Genomic DNA, 19,938 nt, shown 5'->3' with positions numbered 1-19,938 from the left:
AAATGTAAAAAATAAATGCATAATGATAACAAATATTTTAAAATAATCTTGATATAAAATACCATTATGCCATTTTAATCCAGTAATAGTACAGATTTGAAACTGAAAAACAAACTCAGCAATTAGGCATGGAGACCCCTTTTTTAACCTAGCAGAAAAATGTGGAAGGCGGGCATTGCTTTGGGAATCTAGAGCCTACCTATTTACCCTGGCCTATAAATTGGCATGCTAACCTTGTGAAAATCATCTTGCCTTCTTGGCCCAAAATGTCTCATCTATAATAAGACTGACGGATTAGGTACTCCCTAAGGTCTGTTCTGTTCCTCATATTCCAGGCTTCTTATGTGCTGGAAGAGAATTTCACGTGCTCTGACTTCAGATATATAATGCATATGGCTGGTTTCACTAGGGTCCTTCCTCTTTTCCCTCTGAAGGAAAATAGTAGAAATAGCACAGAAAATCCTCACGGATATAAATCTACAAATAGAAGATTTGTGCAACCTGAACTTGAGTGGGATCTGAAATTAAACATTGTAATGTGATGAAGAGACATAGATTTTGCCAAAATAAAAGTTATAGGATGAAAAATTATTGAAATATTTAATGAGATACCATTAAATATGCTCTAAAAATGAATATTGCTACTTGAAACCGTTTACATTATCAGTAATAAATCTGCCAATTATAGCCTTTGTATTCATTAAATCTAAAGAATCTATTTAGCATCACAGAATAATTGATCACATTATATTACCTTGAAAATAATCAATAAATCACATTTTATATGAAAGAAAGGTCTTCTTCCCTTCCTATAATTTCTATAAGTAAGAGGAGAAAGCTACATATTACTTTTCCTTACATTAAACAAGTATATACTGGAATCTATGTGCCAAATTCTGTAGGGATGTATAATTTTAATTTTTGCAAGCTTTATAGGAGAAGAAACAGTACATCTTTGTAATTACTTTAAGAATTGTTAGCAAATGGTTATATAAGCCTTATACATTTGAAGTTTCAAGTCTTCCAAGTTTGTGGTGTTTTATCATAAAACAATGGTCGAACATTTGGAAAAAAAAATATGTCGCATTTTACACAATAAAAAAAGAATGTGCGTGTTTCCTTTCAGGAAAGTTTGTTTGCCAATGCTAGTAACTATATTTTCCAGCCCCCAAATTAGGTTTTGTCACCTTGGAATCATTAAAATATTGAGAAACGAAAACAGGAAATAGACTGACATCAGACTTTCTAATCTGCAATGATGCAAGCTGGAGTAGTTTCTTCAGATTGATGAATAAATGACTTCAAACCAGAATCACATACCTAGACAGGATATAATGTATTCTCAAGTATAGGGAGACATTTAAGGATTTGCAGTAAATTGAGTGATATATTTAACTTACATACTTTGATTAAACCCTTAAGGAAAGAGAGAAAAAAAGAGAGATAAATCAGAAAAGAAACCTCTAGATAAAAGAAGAGTAGTAGTAGTATCATGCTTATATATTTATTGAATTACATTCAAGTTAATAATAATGCATTTTCTAGGGATACTTAATATAAGAGCTATTAAATGATATTTTAAAGAAGAGAAACACTATAAAACAAATTCCACTTAGTTATCAATTCTTTCAACAAACCCAGGTAGTTGAGAGTGGGAAAGTAAAAATGTTACAGAAGTCTAATGAGGGAAGGGAGAATGAATCAGGAAAAGTGAAAACAATCTTAATACCTTGTTTTATTGAGAAGAGGATAAAACAAAAAGCAAACAGAGGGGCTTTCCTGATGGTCCAGTGGTTAAGAATCTGTCTAGCAATGCAAGGGACACAAGTTCAATCCCTCGTCCGGGGAGATTCCCACATGGTACAGAGCAACTAAGTCCATGAGCCACAACTACAAAGTAAACACAGAATGATCTAAGTGACTTTTCACAATCAATGAACATTTAACAGAAGTTTATAAGAGCATATATTATCTTTGAATTTTGTGAACAAACTGTAACATCACCTTTTGTGTCAACCTCACTAAGCTGCAACTAAGTTTTCCAGACTTTTCTTCCTTCTGTGGTTCCAGGTTAAAGCTAATCAAGAGAGAAATTAGTGCATGACTAGGAAGCTGGGAGAGAAGGCAATGGCAACCCACTCCAGTACTGTTGCCCAGAAAATCCCAAGGATGGAGAAGCCTGGTAGGCTGCAGTCCATGGGGTCACTAAGAGTCGGACAAGACATCACTTTCACTTTCACTTTCCACTTTCATGCATTGGAGATCAGATCAGATCAGTCGCTCAGTCGTGTCCGACTCTTTGCAACCCCATGAATCGCAGCAAGCCAGACCTACCTGTCCATCACCAACTCCCGGAGTTCACTCAGACTCACGTCCATCGAGTCAGTGATGCCATCCAGCCATCTCATCCTCTGTCGTCCCCTTCCCCTTTTGCCCCCAATCCCTCCCAGCATCAGAGTCTTTTCCAATAAAGTCAACTCTTCACATGAGGTGGCCAAAGTACTGGAGTTTCAGCTTTAGCATCATTCCTTCCAAAGAAATCCCAGAGCTGATCTCCTTCAGAATGGACTGGTTGGATCTCCTTGCAGTCCAAGGGACTCTCAAGAGTATTCTCCAACACCACAGTTTAAAACCATCAATTCTTCGGCGCTCAGCCTTCTTCACAATCCAACTCTCACATCCATACATGACCACAGGAAAAACCATAGCCTTGACTAGACGAACCTTTGTTGGCAAAGTAATGTCTCTGCTTTTGAATATGCTATCTTGGTTGGTCATAACTTTTCTTCCAAGGAGTAAGCGTCTTTTAATTTCATGGCTGCAGTCACCATCTGCAGTGATTTTGGAGCCCAGAAAAATAAAGTCTTCCACTGTTTCCACTGTTTCCCCGTCTATTTCCCATGAAGTGATAGGACCAGATGCCATGATCTTCGTTTTCTGAATGTTGAGCTTTAAGCCAACTTTTTCACTCTCCACTTTCACTTTCTTCAAGAGGCTTTTTAGTTCCTCTTCACTTTCTGCCGTAAGGGTGGTGTCATCTGCATATCTGAGGTTATTGATATTTCTCCCAGCAATCTTGATTCCAGCTTGTATTTCTTCAAGTCCAGTGTTTCTCATGATGTACTCTGCATATAAGTTAAATAAATAGGGTGACAGTATACAGTCTTGACGAACTCCTTTTCCTATTTGGAACCAGTCTGCTGTTCCATGTCCAGTTCTAACTGTTGCTTCCTGACCTGCATACAAATTTCTCAAGAGGCAGGTCAGGTGGTCTGGTATTTCCATCTCTTTCAGAATTTTCCGCAGTTTACTGTGATCCACACAGTCAAAGGCTTTGGCATAGTCAATAGAGCAGAAATAGATGTTTTTCTGGAATTCTCTTGCTTTTTCCATGATCCAGCGGATGTTGGCAATTTGATCTCTGGTTCCTCTGCCTTTTCTAAAACCAGCTTGCACATCAGGAAGTTCACAGTTCACGTATTGCTGAAGCCTGGTTTGGAGAATTTTGAGCACTACTTTACTAGTCTGTGAGACGAGTGCAATTGTGCAGTAGTTTGAGCATTCTTTGGCATTGCCTTTCTTTGGAATTGGAATGAAAACTGACCTTTTCCAGTCCTGTGGCCACTGCTGAGTCTTCCAAATTTGTTGGCATATTGAGTGCAGCACTTTCACAGCATCATCTTTCAGGATTTGGAATAGCTCAACTGGAATTCCATCACCTCCACTAGCTTTGTTTGTAGTTCTTGTATTTCTTTACAAGATGCTTTCTAAGGCCCACTTGACTTCACATTCCAGGATGTCTGGCTCTAGGTCAGTGATCACACCATCGTGATTATCTGGGTCGTGAAGATCTTTTTTGTACAGTTCTGTGTATTCTTGCCATCTCTTCTTAATATCTTCTGCTTCTGTTAGGTCCATATCATTTCTGTCCTTTATCGAGCCCATCTTTGCATGAAATTTTCCCTTGGTATCTCTGATTTTCTTGAAGAGATCTCTAGTCTTTCCCATTCTGTCGTTTTCCTCTATTTCTTTGCATTGATCACTGAAGAAGGCTTTCTTATCTCTACTTGCTATTCTTTGGAACTCTGCATTCAGATGCTTATATCTTTCCTTTTCTCCTCTGCTTTTCACTTCTCTTCTTTTCACAGCTATTTGTAAGGCGTCCCCAGACAGCCATTTTGCTTTTTTGCATTTCTTTTCCATGGGGATGGTCTTGATCCCTGTCTCCTGTACAATGTCACGAACCTCATTCCATAGCTCATCAGGCACTCTATCAGATCTAGGCCCTTAAATCTATTTCTCGCTTCCACTGTATAATCATAAGGGATTTGATTTAGGTCATACCTGAATGGTCTAGTGGTTTCCCCTACTTTCTTCAATTTCAGTCTGAATTTGGCAATAAGGAGTTCATGATCTGAGCCACAGTCAGCTCCTGGTCTTGTTTTTGCTGACTGTATAGAGCTTCTCCATCTTTGGCTGCAAAGAATATAATCAATCTGATTTCGGTGTTGACCATCTGGTGATGTCCATGTATAGAGTCTTCTCTTGTGTTGTTGGAAGAGGGTGTTTGTTATGACCAGTGCATTTTCTTGGCAAAACTCTATTAGTCTTTGCCCTGCTTCATTCCATATTCCAAGACCAAATTTGCCTGTTACTCCAGTTGTTTCTTGACTTCCTACTTTTGCATTCCAGTCCCCTATAATGAAAAGGACATCTTTTTTGGGTGTTAGTTCTAAAAGGTCTTGTAGGTCTTCATAGAACCGTTCAACTTCAGCTTCTTCAGCATTACTGGCTGGGGCATAGACTTGGATTACTGTGGTATTGAATGGTTTGCCTTGGAAACGAACAGAGATCATTCTGTCATTTTTGAGATTGCATCCAAGTACTGCATTTCGGACTCTTTTGTTGACCATGATGGCCACACCATTTCTTCTGAGGGATTCCTGCCCGCAGTAGTAGATATAATGGTCATCTGAGTTAAATTCACCCATTCCAGTCCATTTCAGTTCGCTGATCCCTAGAATGTCGACATTCACTCTTGCCATCTCTTGTTTGACCACTTCCAATTTGCCTTGATTCATGGACCTGACATTCCATGTTCCTATGCAATATTGCTCTTTACAGCATCGGACCTTGCTTCTATCACCAGTCGCATCCACAGCTGGGTATTCTTTTTACTTTGGCTCCATCCCTTCATTCTTTCTGGAGTTATTTCTCCACTGATCTCCAGTAGCATATTGGGCACCTACTGACCTGGGGAGTTTCTCTTTCAGAATCCTATCATTTTGCCTTTTCATACTGTTCATGGGGTTAGCATTGGAGAAGGAAATGGCAACCCACTCCAGTGTTCTTGTCTGGAGAATCCCATGGACGGAGAAGCCTGGTAGGCTGCAGTCCATGGGGTCACACAGAGTCGGACACGACTGAAGCGACTTAGTAGTAGGAAAGCTGGAGGAAAGCAGCAGCCACTGCACTTGGAATGTCGTTATGTATACAAGCAATGAAAGAATGACACAGAAGTGCACTCAGCCCTTGTTGTTGTTGGCAGCGTGTCCAGCTCTTTTTTTACCTTCCTACAGAAAAGCAATGCCACAAGCAGGTACTGAAGCAACAGCTGTTCCATGGGCTGCTCCAGCAGTGCGCCACATCATCCCACTCCATGTTCCCTGATTGTCGGCCATACCAGTGCCACAGAAGAGCTGGTTAGTGGCTTTTATAGGGTCACCCAACATCCCCTTTTGGACCACTTTTTTCCTTAAAGTCTCCTATTGTTGGTTAAATTCAATTTTCTAAAATAAATCCCTATTCCATGATATTTAAAGTATTTCTCATTCTGCTTCCCTGATTAAACCTAGACTGACAAATTTAAAAGAGAGAGAGAGAGGAAAAGAGAGAAACAAAAAAGAAAAGAAAAATGTAGAGTATTTACAGACTGAATTCTCATATCATAATCTAAAAAGTCATAAAAAATTTAAAATGGGAAATACATTTTCTACAGCAGTCAAGGAAATATAAGTTAAAATAACTAGGTATATTTTTAAGCTCTGCACATTAACAAAAATGGAAAGGAGCCATGATACCTATTTTTACAGGGGATGTTGAGAAAAGCTTTCTTTCATATATTGCTTTGGAATTGTGATGTATGAGAGCCTATTTTAACCAATAATCCACCTCCTCAAAGTATATCCCATACAAACACAGAAGCCATAAAGAATGACCTAAATGTCAGAATCTTTATTGCATCACTGATCTTGGTAAAAAAACAGTGGAAACAAAACTCAGACTTAGGAACATGTTAAATTATAATTTATCGTACCATGAAATCTGATCGTTAGAATATGTGTGTGTTATTAAAATACACACAAAACTACATACCAGGCTATTAATAAGGGTGTGGGCAGGTTAACATGGCTGTATAAGAGAAAGGAAGAGAAGGAATCCCAAAAGGGGGAAAAGAAAAAATGACCATACATCCAAAGGCAAGTATATAACCATATTTATGCATTTATGTAAAGTTATATATATGTACGGCTAAAACAAAATTAAGCATTAAAAAAATTCTCAAAAGCTGGCCCAACTTAGTTTTTCCACCAGATTTCTCTTGATTCCCCAGCACAGGCTCTCAGTTTGGGTCAGAATATATTCCTTGATCTGCCTCACAAAAACAACCAAAAATACTTCTGTTTCTCTCATGGAAATGTTCTCCACCTGCTATTCATCACTCAAGTTCTCCATGGCACAATTGATTTGCCACCTCTTCCTTGAATATACCAGCCCACATGGAGTCTCTTCTGAACTTCTTTATCCTTACAAAATAATCTGGCACTTAATTATATAGAATCATGAGTTGTTCTGATTCTTTTATGCCAGTTAGTCTTGTCTCCCCAGCTATTAGTCCTATTCTATGAGTCTATTTCCCTTAACATATGCATCATCAAATTGTACCGTTAAGTGTAGTAATTGTCATGTATAGTGTAATGCTTGATCTTGGGTTTCCAAATAGGGAGACAGCTAGGAAAGTACGTAGCCTTGACCTCAAAAGATCTTAGTTAAAATCTGTGCTCTGTTACTTCCAAAGGGATGTACCTGAGTACATTTTTCTCTTAGCCTTATTTCCATTATCTGTAAAATAGTTTCCTCAAGCTCAATATAAAATTTTAAACAGCCTGGGTTATGGAAAGAACTCTGATTTCAGAGTCAGCTAACCTGGTTTTGAGTCTAGACACTACAACTGTTTTATTTCATATAGTGCTAAGTAGCTTCAGTCGTGTCCAGCTCTTTGCAACCCCATGGACTGTAGCCCGCTAGGCTCCTCTGTGTATGGGATTCTCCAGTTAAGAATACAGAAGCAGGTTGCCATTCCCTCTTCCAGGGGATCTTTCTGACCCAGGGATCAAACCTGGATCTCCTACATTGCAGGTGGATTCTTTATCACTGAGCCACCTGAGAAGCCCCATCTCCTATAGTACCCAACAATTATTATTAACTTGTGTCTCTACATTCAAGTGATTTTGGTTTGTCAATAGCTATGATATGCATTAAATAGCACTTACGTCACCACATAATTTTACTAACTTGCATAATTTTAAGTATGAAAAAGGAACTATTAATTTGTTACACTGGGTGGGAAAGCAAGTATAAACAGGGACTGTCCCTGGGAAACTATTAGAATCTATGGTGACCCCCATCTAGAGCAAATAATCTAGTAATAGATACCTTATTCATAAGCAGCAGGAGATAATTTTATTCTCAATTCACCCTTCCTATTCTCAATCCTGGGCTTCCCTGGTGGCTTGGTACTGGTGGTGGTTTAGTTGCTAAGTCGTGTCTGACACTTGTGACCCCATGGACTGTAGCCTGCCAGGCCCCTTTGTCCATGGGATTCTCCAGGCAAAAATACTGAAGTAGGTTGCCATTTCCTTCTCCAGGGGACCTTCCCCAACCAGGAATCAACCCTGGGTCTCCTGCTTTGCAGGCAGATTCTTTACTAACTGAGTTATGAGGGAAGCCCCTCCTTGGTGGCTTAGTGGTAAAGAATCTGCCTACAGTGTAGGACACAAGATTTCGATCCCCAGTTTGGGAAGATGCCCTAGAGAAAGAAATGGCAACCCATTCCAGTATTCTTCCCTGGGGAAAATCCATGGACAGAGGAGCCTGTGGGGTGGGGGGGGAGGGGGGCTACAGTTCACAAGAGTTGGACACATCTTAGTGACTAAAACACCACCACCACTGCTGTCAATCCTGCCCCTAGTGGAAAGGAGAGGTCTTTAGTCAAACAGAATAAAGAGACAGACTATGCTGTCATAACTCATTAGCCACTTGATAAAAGGCAGTCAATATTAACAAGCCTTCATTTTCTTTATATTGTCCCTCAAAAACTTCTGAAGTATATAAAGCAGAAGTTTCGGGTTGATAGACAAAGGATAAATCTGAACTTGAAAGTGAAAGTGAAGTCCCTCAGTCGTGTCCGATTCTCTGCGACCCCATGGACTGTAGCCTATCAGGCTCCTCCGTCCATGTGATTTTCCAGGCAAGAGTGCTGGAGTGGAAATCTGAACTTAGGGTCATTTTATTAGGCTTACACAGTATTTTTTTTCAAGGATTAGAAAGTATTGCCAATATTCTAAATTGAAATATTTAGACAAATACCCTCATTAGCAACTTCTCTTGAAAAATTGGGGACATGCATTAAAACTGAAACTTCATGTCACTTGTCAGGGGTCAAGTGGAACTGAACTGTCGGTGCCTCCTCTCCCATCTCTCTTCAATTCATCACACTTCTCCTAAAGAGGTTTCGTTTCATTCATCATTCCCTTTGTCATATTATGACCTGCCTGCCTAACTCACTCACAGGTCCTGCAAAGACCCTGAAAGATTGTAGATGCTTTTTTGAGCTTCATGTAAACCTCCTTCAAGTAGCTTGCAGCAAAGGTTTTCAGACTGATGCTGAAAACAAGGAGAGCACAGTCTTACGAAAGCTAAGGAGATTTAAAAAGGGAAGAAGGGTACAGACTAGACAAAACAGTGGACTCTGCCCAACTAAAGTGGGTCTTTGTGACTGAGCTATGAAATAATATATAAAAATGTAGGAAATAATATACAGTTACTAAATATTTATGGACTGACAGATGACTAGATGGATTACTCACCATCTGAAGATCATCAGTAAGTGTGATTATCTACAGTTGTTTTTTTTTTAAATAACATACTTACAGACCTGCCTAGAATTTCTAAAAAAGGACAGAAAAATTACATGCAAAATAAAAACAACAATATTTATTTAACTTATTAAACTGTTGGGATCCAACTCAGTAATAAGTATATGTGACTTTAAAATATAATAACTATAAAATGTTATAAGGCTTGATGATGAGGAGGAGGAGTCATTTGTATTTATAGAGCATGCTTTTTGGTTTGGGAGGTTATCTGAATATCTAAATAAAGTTTATATTTCTTGCTTCTGTATTCATTTTATTCATTGATCACCTCTTGTTGAAAATGGACAAAAGTCATTACTAATATGACTTGGGTCAGTTTGTTACTTATTTTATTTATCCCCTGTACTCCCTGTTCCATGCATATTGCCATTCAAAAAAGGAAAGAACCAAGATTTCTGAGCACCAGATGGGTCTGACGCAAGGGCCCTGGACAATCCAAGCTTTGAAGAGTGGAACCATCAATATACAGAAGACAAAGAAAGAAAAAAAGGAAAAAGAAAGATGGCCAACTTTCCATTCTCCTTTATCATACCAAGAGACCACTCACATTTCTGCATGGCATTCCTGAAAATCCACTTGTGGCAAAAGGAATTTTGTGTGCTGCCCCACTTACAATATTAGCAACATTAGTAAGAAATGTAACAACTAATATTTAATGAGACCTTAGTATGCAAAATGGGAGAAGGCAATGGCAACCCACTCCAGTACTGTTGCCTGGCAAATCCCATGGATGGGGAGCCTGGTAGGCTGCAGTCCATGGGGTCGCTAGGAGTCGGACTTGACTGAGCGACTTCACTTTCACTTTTCACTTTCATGCATTGGAGAAGGAAATGGCAACCCACTCCAGTGTTCTTGCCTGGAGAATCCCAGGGACAGGAGAGCCTGGCGGGCTTCCTTCTATGGGGTCGCACAGAGTCGGACACGACTGAAGTGACTTAGCAGTAGCAGTAGTATGCAAAACACTTATCTCAATGTTCATACTAGCCATATAAGACCAAAATATTATCTCAAACTTATACATGAGAAAATTGAGGAGCAAAAGGATTAAGCAAACACTAAACATCATGCAGCTAGGAAAATGCATAATCAAAATCTGAACACAGATAATCTGATTCCACAGGCCATGCAGTCAGCTTCCATGCCATGTAGTTGCTTTTCGTGCTTAGTCACTCAGTTGTGTCCCACTCTTTGCAACCCTACGGATTGTAGCCTGTCAGGCTCCTCTGTCTATGGGATTTCACAGGCAAGAATACTGGAAAGAAAGAAAGTGAAGTCGCTCAGTCGTGTCCAATTCTTTGCAACCCCATAGACTGTAGCCTACCAGGCTCCTACATCCATGGGATTCTCCAGGCAAGAATACTGGAGTGGGTTGCCATTTCCTTCTCTAGGGGATCTTCCCCACCCAGGGATCAAATTGGTGTTTCTGCTGTCTTCTGCATTGCAGGTCATTCTTTACCCTCTGACCTATTAGGGAAGCCCAGCTGCTTTTTACTACAAACATTTATATATTTTTCTCCTGCTGACTTTTTTTGTGTTTAGAAAAGAACCTTGGCAGTCATTCTCCCTGTTTCTTTCTTATATATCCCCTTCTTATTATATAATGAAGTTTTTATAATAATATTTAATTTCATATGAAAATATAAAATGTTTTATTTTAATGTGGTAATAAAAGAACTTACCTTTATACAGCATTTTACAAATTATTTTATAATTCAGTAATTCTTCCAGTGCTCAGAAAATTCAAATTAGTAAAGTATATATTAGCACCATCATTTTCTTAATAAAAAATAGGAAACTCAAAGAAAATTTGAGTTGCCAAAGTCACCTGTTTTTATACACCCCATTCTGACTCAATCTTGGTTTTTCTTACCTTGTATATAATGTTCTTTTCAGTCTCTCTTCCTGTACTTTCTCACCTAGCTCAATACCTGTTGCAAAAAGAACCATTACAATGCTATGATAAATGAATGAGTGAACACAAGTCCTAATAAAAGATCACTCCAATACATATATTCTTGTACAGACCTGCTAGCTTTCTTATTCACAGGATAGAAATGCTGGGTGCTAAGACTGGGTTTTTCTAGGCTGTTATTTAAGGAAAAATGGTAAGTAGGAACTACAATTTCTGGTTTGTTACAATGAAGATTAAATTACATTCTCCCTCAAAGAATTTGCAATTAATTTAAAACAGACTTTTTTTTTAAGAAAATGGAATAAGCTGTATTCCTTTGATATTTAAGCATCTACCACGTCCAGGAGAATAAGAATGGCATTAAAAGAAAAAGGAAATTTTGAACATACTAAGGGGAAAGCAGAGACATTACTTTGCCAACAAAGGTCCATCTAGTCAAGGCTATGGTTTTTCCTGTGGTCATGTATGGATGTGAGAGTTGGACTGTGAAGAAGGCTGAGCGCTGAAGAACTGATGCTTTTGAACTGTGGTGTTGGAGAAGACTCTTGAGAGTCCCTTGGACTGCAAGGAGATCCAACCAGTCCATTCTGAAGGAGATCAGCCCTGGGATTTCTTTGGAAGGAATGATGCTAAAGCTGAAACTCCAGTACTTTGGCCACCTCATGGGAAGAGTTGACTCATTGGAAAAGACTCTGATGCTGGGAGGAATTGGGGGCAGGAGGAGAAGGGGACGACAGGATGAGATGCCTGGATGGCATCACAGACTCGATGGATGTGAGTCTGAGTGAACTCCGGGAGTTGGTGATGGACAGGGAGGCCTGGCGTGCTGCGATTCACGGAGTCACAAAGAGTCGAACACGACTGAGCGACTTAACTGAACTGAACTGAAGGGGAAAATCTAGACCAACATCCCGTAAGAATCATAAGAATCTCCACACAGTTAGTAATCTGGCTTTAATTAAGACAGGAAGACCTACAAGTCCTTAGTGTGGCAGGCAATTACTGCCCTACCTCACATTAGGGATGTGTATACAGTATGCATGGGCTTGGCTAATTACTATTTTCAGAAAGACACATATAACAAAAGGAGAGACTGCTGTCTAAGGAGCTCAAATTGATGCTGCAGTTCACTCCAGGGAAATATAGTACTGCATAAACTTCCAGTTTTACATTTTAAAGATGGATTACTGTGTAGTTCATTTCATTTCATCAGCAAACTTTTTGATAAAAGTGCCTACCATTTATCAGGCACTGTTCTAGGCACTAAAGATAGTGATCAAAATAGAAAAACTAAACAAAGCAAAACTTCCTTCTCCCATGCCAGGTACAATATAATGGAAGAAAATAACTCATAATGTATATATAAAAAAAAAAAACTATAGCATGTCAGATACACGCTGTGGAGAAAAATAAGTGCAATGGAGTCGGGGCAAGGCATGCACATGATGGCCAGGGAAGGATTACTCAGGGTCCCACTGAAAAAGTGATGTTTGATCAAAGCTCTGAAGGAGGTGAGGCAGGAAGCCATACACATATTTGGAGTGTTCCAGACAGAAGCCACCACAAATACAACAATCCAGAGGTAAGGAGACCTACAAGGAGGCCCTGTGCTCTATGGGGTGAGAAATGGAATATTTCCTGCCATATCAGAGAACAAAGGATATCACAGTCATCACAATTGCAGCCATCAGCCAAGGGTAAGCTGGTAAGCCCTGAGAGAACTTATCTTCCCATACATGGAAAAGTGCTATATTCCTTGACCTGAAATACCTGGTTTCTTTAACTGACAATCTTTTGACATTAGGATTATCTACCCTTTGTTGCAAAACTTCTATATATCCTAGCTCCTCCCATCGCCTCCTCAGAGCAGTTTCTCAGAGCCATCTGAAACTCTGTCTCCTGGGCTGCAGTCCTCATCTTGCCCCAAGTAAAACCTAATTTGCAACGCTCACATGGTGTAAATTTTTTTCAACCAGGGAATTAGTAGGAGATAAAATCATAGGGCTGGTAACTGGTGTTGCAGGTCATTTTAAGTAAGGTCTGTATGACATAGGAAGCCTTTAGGGGGTTTTCTGGAAGAGGAGTGACCTTATCTGACTAAAGTTGTAAAATCTGTTGTAGCTGTTCTGTCAAGAAGAGAGTGTGTGAGGGGTAGCAGAATAGAGTAAAGGCTATAGAGGCCACTGGTTGGGAAGGACAGTTATCCAGTGGGAAAGGTGGTGGTACTTTTGACCAGAGTGGAAACAGTGAAGATGATAAGCAGCAGTTGAATTAGGCATGCATTCTGAAGACAGAGTCACAGAGAAATTAACTAATCCTATGTGGAGGACTGTGAGAAAAGTATCATGGAGACTATAAGGAGTTTGGTCTGAGTAACCGGAAGGATGGAATTGTAACAATCTACTGATTAAACCAAACGAGAGCAACATAAAATCTATCTACCTTGCCAGAAAAATTTTAGTTATATAACACAATATTATTAACTATACCATTGATCGTCAGAACTTAATCATCTTGCATAACAGGTGACTAGCACCTTTGACCAGCACCTTTGCATGCTCCCTTTCCCCTAGCCCCTAGTAATCAACATTCCACTTATCATGTAAGAATTAATTAATTAATTAATAGGTGAAGTGATAGTCACTCAGTCATGTCTGTCTCTTTACAATCTCATGGACTGCAGCCCACCAGACTTCTTTGTCCATGGAATTCTCTACGCAAGAATACTCTACGAAAGAGTGGGTAGCCATTCCCTGCTCCAGGGGATCATCCCGACCCAGGGATTGAACCTGGGTTCCCACATTGCAGGCAGATTTTTTACCATCTGAGCCACTGGGGACCCCTTAATTAATAGGGCCAGAGAATAATTTTGGAGGTGGTGGATATGTTAATGGCACTGACTGCAGTGATGATTTCAAAAGTGTATACTTATCTCCAAATTCATCATGTTGTTAACATTAAGCAGAACATTTTGTATGTCAATCATATGTCAATAAAGTGACTTAACACAAAACAAAACAGGGATTTCCTTGGTGGTCCACTGGCTAAAACTCCACTCTCCCAATGCAGGTGGCCGGGGTTCGATCCCTGGTGAGGGGAATAGATCCCACATGACACAGCCAAGAGTTCCCATGCCACAACTAAAGATTCCACGTGCCACAACTAAGAGCCGGTGCAGTCAAATAAATAACTTAAAAACAAAGCGTAAAATGTCAAATATGACAATACTTGCTTCTTATCCCCAAGAAAAAACAAGCTAGTAAATGCCCTGAATTTACACTAAGAAATATACAAAAATAGGTATAATGTACAGAGGATTGTTTCCGTTAGGCATCAGGGAGGAAGAAAGAGGTCTTCTTTCTCTGATAAGTCAGACTTGTGGCCGTGTGGTCCTAGAGCAGGAAAATGTTGAAAGCCTAAACCTTGCCAACAAGGAGACAGGTTTAGCATCTGGATGTCAATTTCTTCATTATAAATGGAAATTCTTTGATACAAAAACCCTACCTGAAATGTTCATAGAATAGGATAGAAAGAACATGCCATTTAATACCACAGGTGGATCTAAATGAGAAAAGTGTAATTATTCACTTTTTATAAAAATAAGAACATCTATAGAATTGTAGAATTAAAACAAAATAAACTTAGAGTTTCCTAGTAAGTTAATCTTATCCTCTCCCATAATTTATTTGTCTATACACAGGATTTTGATGATTTATCATGTAAGATATGTCTGAAGACTAACACTTCTTCCCAAAATGCATCTAATTTTGATTTCCACAGTTGATGGAAATTTTGTTACTTATTTTTAGGATCACACCACTATCCGTGAATGTTCAAGAGCTGTCTCTTCAAAAGACAGACCTGGTTTCGTGTCCAAGTTCATGACTCTGCGAGGGCAAAAGGAGCTAGATCACAAAATGTGACTTCACATGTCTAATCCTCATTTACCTAATCTGTAATTGATAGTAGTACTCTTGGTCTCACAGAGTTGCTGGGAGCAATCAACAATCCCACACAAAGGATTTATACACAGTACTTGGCATACAGAATAACTCAAATACCAGTTCCTTCTTACATTCTTACTGCCATTAATGTTATATAAGAGCTTGTTTTTATTCATATGAGTTTTCATTGATTCACAATTTTTTCTTGTTAATTACTTCACCATTCACCCATCAGAGAATTATGCATGGGCTGATCATGTACCCTGTGACTCTCTATGTTACTATGCCTTTAAAAATCCTTCGCTGAAATCCTTCAGGGAGTTGGAGTCTTTTGAACTTTAGCTGCCCATAGTCCTTGCCAAGCACCTGCAATAAATACTGCACTCTCCTTCAACAAACCCTGTTATCAGTAGATTGGCTTTACTGGATAAAACTCAATAAGATGCACAATAATTAGTCATATGAATGTGATCCTACAAATTCGTGTTAAATTTTCACACCCCACAGACTCTGGAGTTTCTCCTCCATATACCGAAGAAAAAAGGTGGGAGCACCTGCAACCAACTTCAAAACTTACCTTCATTGTATTTGCCTTTTGGCAACCCACACACTCTTTTCAAGCCCATGATGAGAAGAGCACAACTTTTGCAAGGAGGAACAAAGAACCAAAAATTGCTTAGAAACTCAATAGACCAGAAAAAGAGTAGAAAATTATCATGAAAAAAAGAGCTTTTCGTGTTGACTACAGTTGCTGTAAAACTACTATCTGGTATAGGTCAAATTAGTTATGAAAAAGTGCGTAGGAAGATACAACTTTCAGTAAATTGCATTAAAAACTAAGCAAGTAGGTAGCTTCTATTCGCTGTTATACAAGCTGATTGAGCTGTCATCTTTGAAGAACTTAGAATGGCTAGATTTCCCAATTACATTTGCCCCAGGTAAGTAACACATTCTTCTAATACCCTGTCCACCCAACCTCAAAAGCTGCATCTTTTCCTTTGCTCAGTCCCTACTCCTCTTGTTACCATGCCTAATCACCAGAATTCCCTGACACAACCTCTACTTCTTTGCTTCTGGGATTCTGCTCAATCTGTTCTCTGTGCTTAAAATGACTTGTCTACCCACCAAGTTAAAGAAAAGTCTATTCTTTTTACAAGACTCAATACTAAAGCTACCTTCAAAGGCAATTTTCTGACACCTCCATTTAGAAATAATTATTTCTTTTAAATAAGCACTTCTACAGAAATGTTTCCAAGCCTCAAAAGATACCTAATAAGATGTAACAAATAGTACATTCTCATCACACTAGCTATGTGACTTTGGAGAGATTAAGATTTCTGATCTCATTTTTTTTTTCTTCTGCTAAATAGAATAATAACCTTGGAATCTTGTAAAAAAAACAGTTTTGTTCATGTTAATTAGCATTCATATGTTAGTTCCTGGCATAAGTCCTAGTTCATATAAGTATTCAGTAAGTGGTAGCAATTAACAGTTTCTTATGCTTGTAAGTGGAGAAGCCAATGGCAACCCACTCCAGTACTGTTGCCTGGCAAATCCCATGGACGGAGGAGCCTGGTAGGCTGCAGTCCATGGGGTCGCTAGGAGTCGGACTTGACTGAGCGACTTCACTTTCACTTTTCACTTTCATGCATTGGAGAAGGAAATTGCAACCCACTCCAGTGTTCTTGCCTGGAGAATCCCAGGGACAGTGGAGCCTGGTGGGCTGCCGTCTATGGGGTCGCACAGAGTCGGACACGACTGAAACAACTTAGCAGCAGCAGCATGCTTATAATTACAGTAATACCTTTATCTGTGTGCTCCCTCATTGGAAAATTTTCTCCTGGAAGGTAGATACCAAACCTTTTACTTCATTTCTCTATCCATATCCCCATCCCAATCTAACAATATTTGTCACAGTGCCTTGTACTAGCAAGCTTTTTTCCCCCAATAAAAGCTTCCTAGCTTATTCAATTAATATATTATATAGGTGTGATGTTGTGATTTATAATAAGAAATATATAGATGGTCTTCATCCCCATTTTTGGCATAGAGCTCCTAAAACCCTTTGGGTTTCCCAAGTGGGGTTGGGGGGCGGTGCTTAAAGGTGTCCTTTATTATGTTAATTAGGTGCTTTATGGAAAGCGCCTATGGACAGTCAAACACGTGATTAGAAGGCTGAAACTGCAGGCCTGATATCCTGACATCTGCTAGAGATGGAATTCAGTCACCAATGGCCCAGAGCTGTGTAATGAAGCCTCCACTGAAAACCCAAAAGGACAGGTTTCTGAGCGCTTCTGGGTTGGTGAACACATGGAAATTTGGTGAGAGTGGCACACCTGGAGAGGCACAGACGCTCTGTGTCCCTTCCCACACACCTTGCTCTATGCGTGTCTTCTATCTGGCTATTCCTGAGTTATAATCTTTTCTAATAAACCAGTGATCTAGTAAGGAAAATGTTTTCCAGACTTCTGTAAGCCTATCTAAAAAAACTGATCAAACCCTAGGAAGAAGAAGCTCATGGGAAACTCTGATTTATAGCCAGTTTGTCAAAAGTGTAGGTAACAACTTTGGCTTTTTTTTTTAATTAATTTATTTATTTTAATTGGAGGCTAATTACAATATTATAGTGGTTCTTGCCATACATTGACATAAATCAGCCATGGGTTGTGTCCCCCATCTTGAACCTCCCTCCCACCTCCCTCCCCATCCCATCCCATCCCTCAGGGTCATCCCAGTGTACCCTGAGCGCCCTGTCTCATGCATCGAACCTGGACCACTTTGGCTTTTGACAAGCATGTGAACTGAGAGGGAGAGGGGAAGCAGTGTTGCAGGACTGAGTTTGTAACCATGAAATTTGATTATATTTCTGGATAAACTGTCAAAATTCAGTTAATTTTTGTAGGATATCTAGCTGGTGTCCCAGGAATTGCTTGCTGGAATGGGAAACCTCCCCCATCACTCACATTGGAATTAGTATCAGAACCTAGTGTGTGTGTGTGTGTGTGTGTGTGTGTGTGTTAGTAGCTCAGTCGTGTCCAACTCTTTGTGACCCAATGGACTGTAGCCTGCCAGACTTCTCTGTCCATAGAATTCTCCAGGCAAGAATACTGGAGTGGATTGCCATTCCCTTCTCCAGAAGAACTTCCCAACCCAGGGGTCAAACCTTGGTCTCCTACATTACAGGCATATTCTTTACCATTTGAGCTACAGGGAAGTCCTACCTATTTAGTAGGTGACCCCATATTTTAATGGCTCATCTGAATAAAATTGGTCTTATACAGTTACCAAAATAGAATAACTATCCTGTAATTTATCTATTATTTTGATTCTGAAGTGTGAGTACTTTTATAAGCATCTGAGGTTGAGAAATTTAATGATCACCAGACAAACATGTAATAAAATAGAGTCTATTTTATAATAGTAGAGATTGATTTATAATAGTAAAGTATAGCTTACATATATTGTATTAAACATCTTTAAATATCAGTTTATCAATTATAAACTGAAAGAGACTTAGGGTCTATCTAATTCAACCCTACTTATTTCATAAATGAGCAAGTCAAGACACAGTGCATGTTTTGTAAAGGGTTTTTAGGAGACATGCAGATTGAAAGTCACAGAAGAGACTTAAACCTAGGTTTATTCATTATTCTTTCTTACCCAGCCCTTAAAAGTCTTTATAGAAGAGTATTTAGATTTCCCGATTGTTTTATCAATATGATAAAACATTAAACATTATTTTAGGGAGACAAAGAGTTTTTTTGTTTAGGATGGTCATAATAAGTTTGAACTGAATATCTTCAGGTACTAATAGGATTTAAGCTGACCTTCACCCCACTCCAGTACTCTTGCTTGGAAAGTCCCATGAACGGAGGAGCCTGTTAGGCTGCAGTCCATGGGGTCGCTAAGAGTCGGACACAACTGAGCGACTTCACTTTCACTTTTCACTTTTATGCATTGGAGAAGGAAATAGCAGCCCACTCCAGTGTTCTTGCCTGGAGAATCCCAGGGACGGGGGAGCCTGGTGGGCTGCCATCTATGGGGTCGAACAGAGTCGGACACGACTGAAGTGACTTAGCATAGCATCAAAAAAAAGACTTGGATAGACTAAGGAGATCATAAAGTTACTTCAAGCATGACAAATAACGAGAGAAGTGTGGAAGCAGGACAAAGGCTTACTGAGAGATAAGAAGAAGAATATGGGGTTGGAGAAGCACATTTACAGAACCCCAGCCCCCAAAATGCAGGAAATGACATAATTATAAGGGATCTGAGAAACATGTAGTCCAATTCAATCACGTGATAGTCAAAAAAACTGAAACGTCTTTTCCACATTGGTAACTACATCTGAAGGAACTGAGTCTGGCTCAATTTCAGGCACATTATCTTCGGGTTGAGCGTGAGACAGTTTAGTACCTGTGTTCACAAACTGAGAGGTGGGTAGGAGTAGGAGACACAGATTGAGATGCTACACACATAAAAGTGAGAGCTGAACTTATACAAGGAAAAAGTTCTTAGAAGAGAAGGGGAAAAAAAAACAGGAAGAAAAAACATAGAAGGCCAAGACAGAGTCCTAGCCAATACTAACAGCTGGTTGGCAGAAAGAAAGGGAATCAGTGAGAAAGTGGAGGGCCTCAAGTGGAGTATTCAGAAAAAAAAATATCACAGTATTTTTAGTTCCATCTTGGGAGAACTCCATATCCTAAAAGTCACTGGGGAGGTCGTCCACTGTGTATATGCCCATCAATTTCAAAATGCTAGGTTCTGTTTTAGTATGTACGTCTGGCCAAATGTTTCAAATCTTGCATGAAAAACAATTCTAGGAAGTTCAGCAAAGGATTGAGAACAAAGAGAATTATATCAG

General features: G+C 39.4%; 1 protein-coding gene across 7 annotated transcripts in view; it reads right to left on the bottom strand.

The window, feature by feature from the left end:
* Positions 1-19,938, bottom strand: part of ANO3 (anoctamin 3) — a 496,934-nt gene that overhangs the window by 310,173 nt on the left and 166,823 nt on the right. Inside the window, exon 3 of one of the 7 annotated variants that reach the window (XM_086340918.1) lies at positions 11,089-11,146. The exons of the other annotated variants lie outside the window; for them this stretch is intronic. The gene's annotated coding sequence lies outside the window, so the exon portion shown is untranslated. The remainder of the gene's footprint in view (positions 1-11,088; positions 11,147-19,938) is intronic. 7 annotated transcript variants of the gene reach the window in all.

The sequence above is a fragment of the Bos grunniens genome, chromosome 15 (genome assembly GCF_055505025.1).
Source record: "Bos grunniens cultivar Pamir isolate PY7600 chromosome 15, Bosgru_T2T1.0, whole genome shotgun sequence".
Lineage (NCBI taxonomy): Eukaryota > Metazoa > Chordata > Mammalia > Artiodactyla > Bovidae > Bos > Bos grunniens.
The sequence above is the reverse complement of the archived record's forward strand: the minus strand, read 5'-3'. Positions and strand labels throughout refer to the sequence as shown.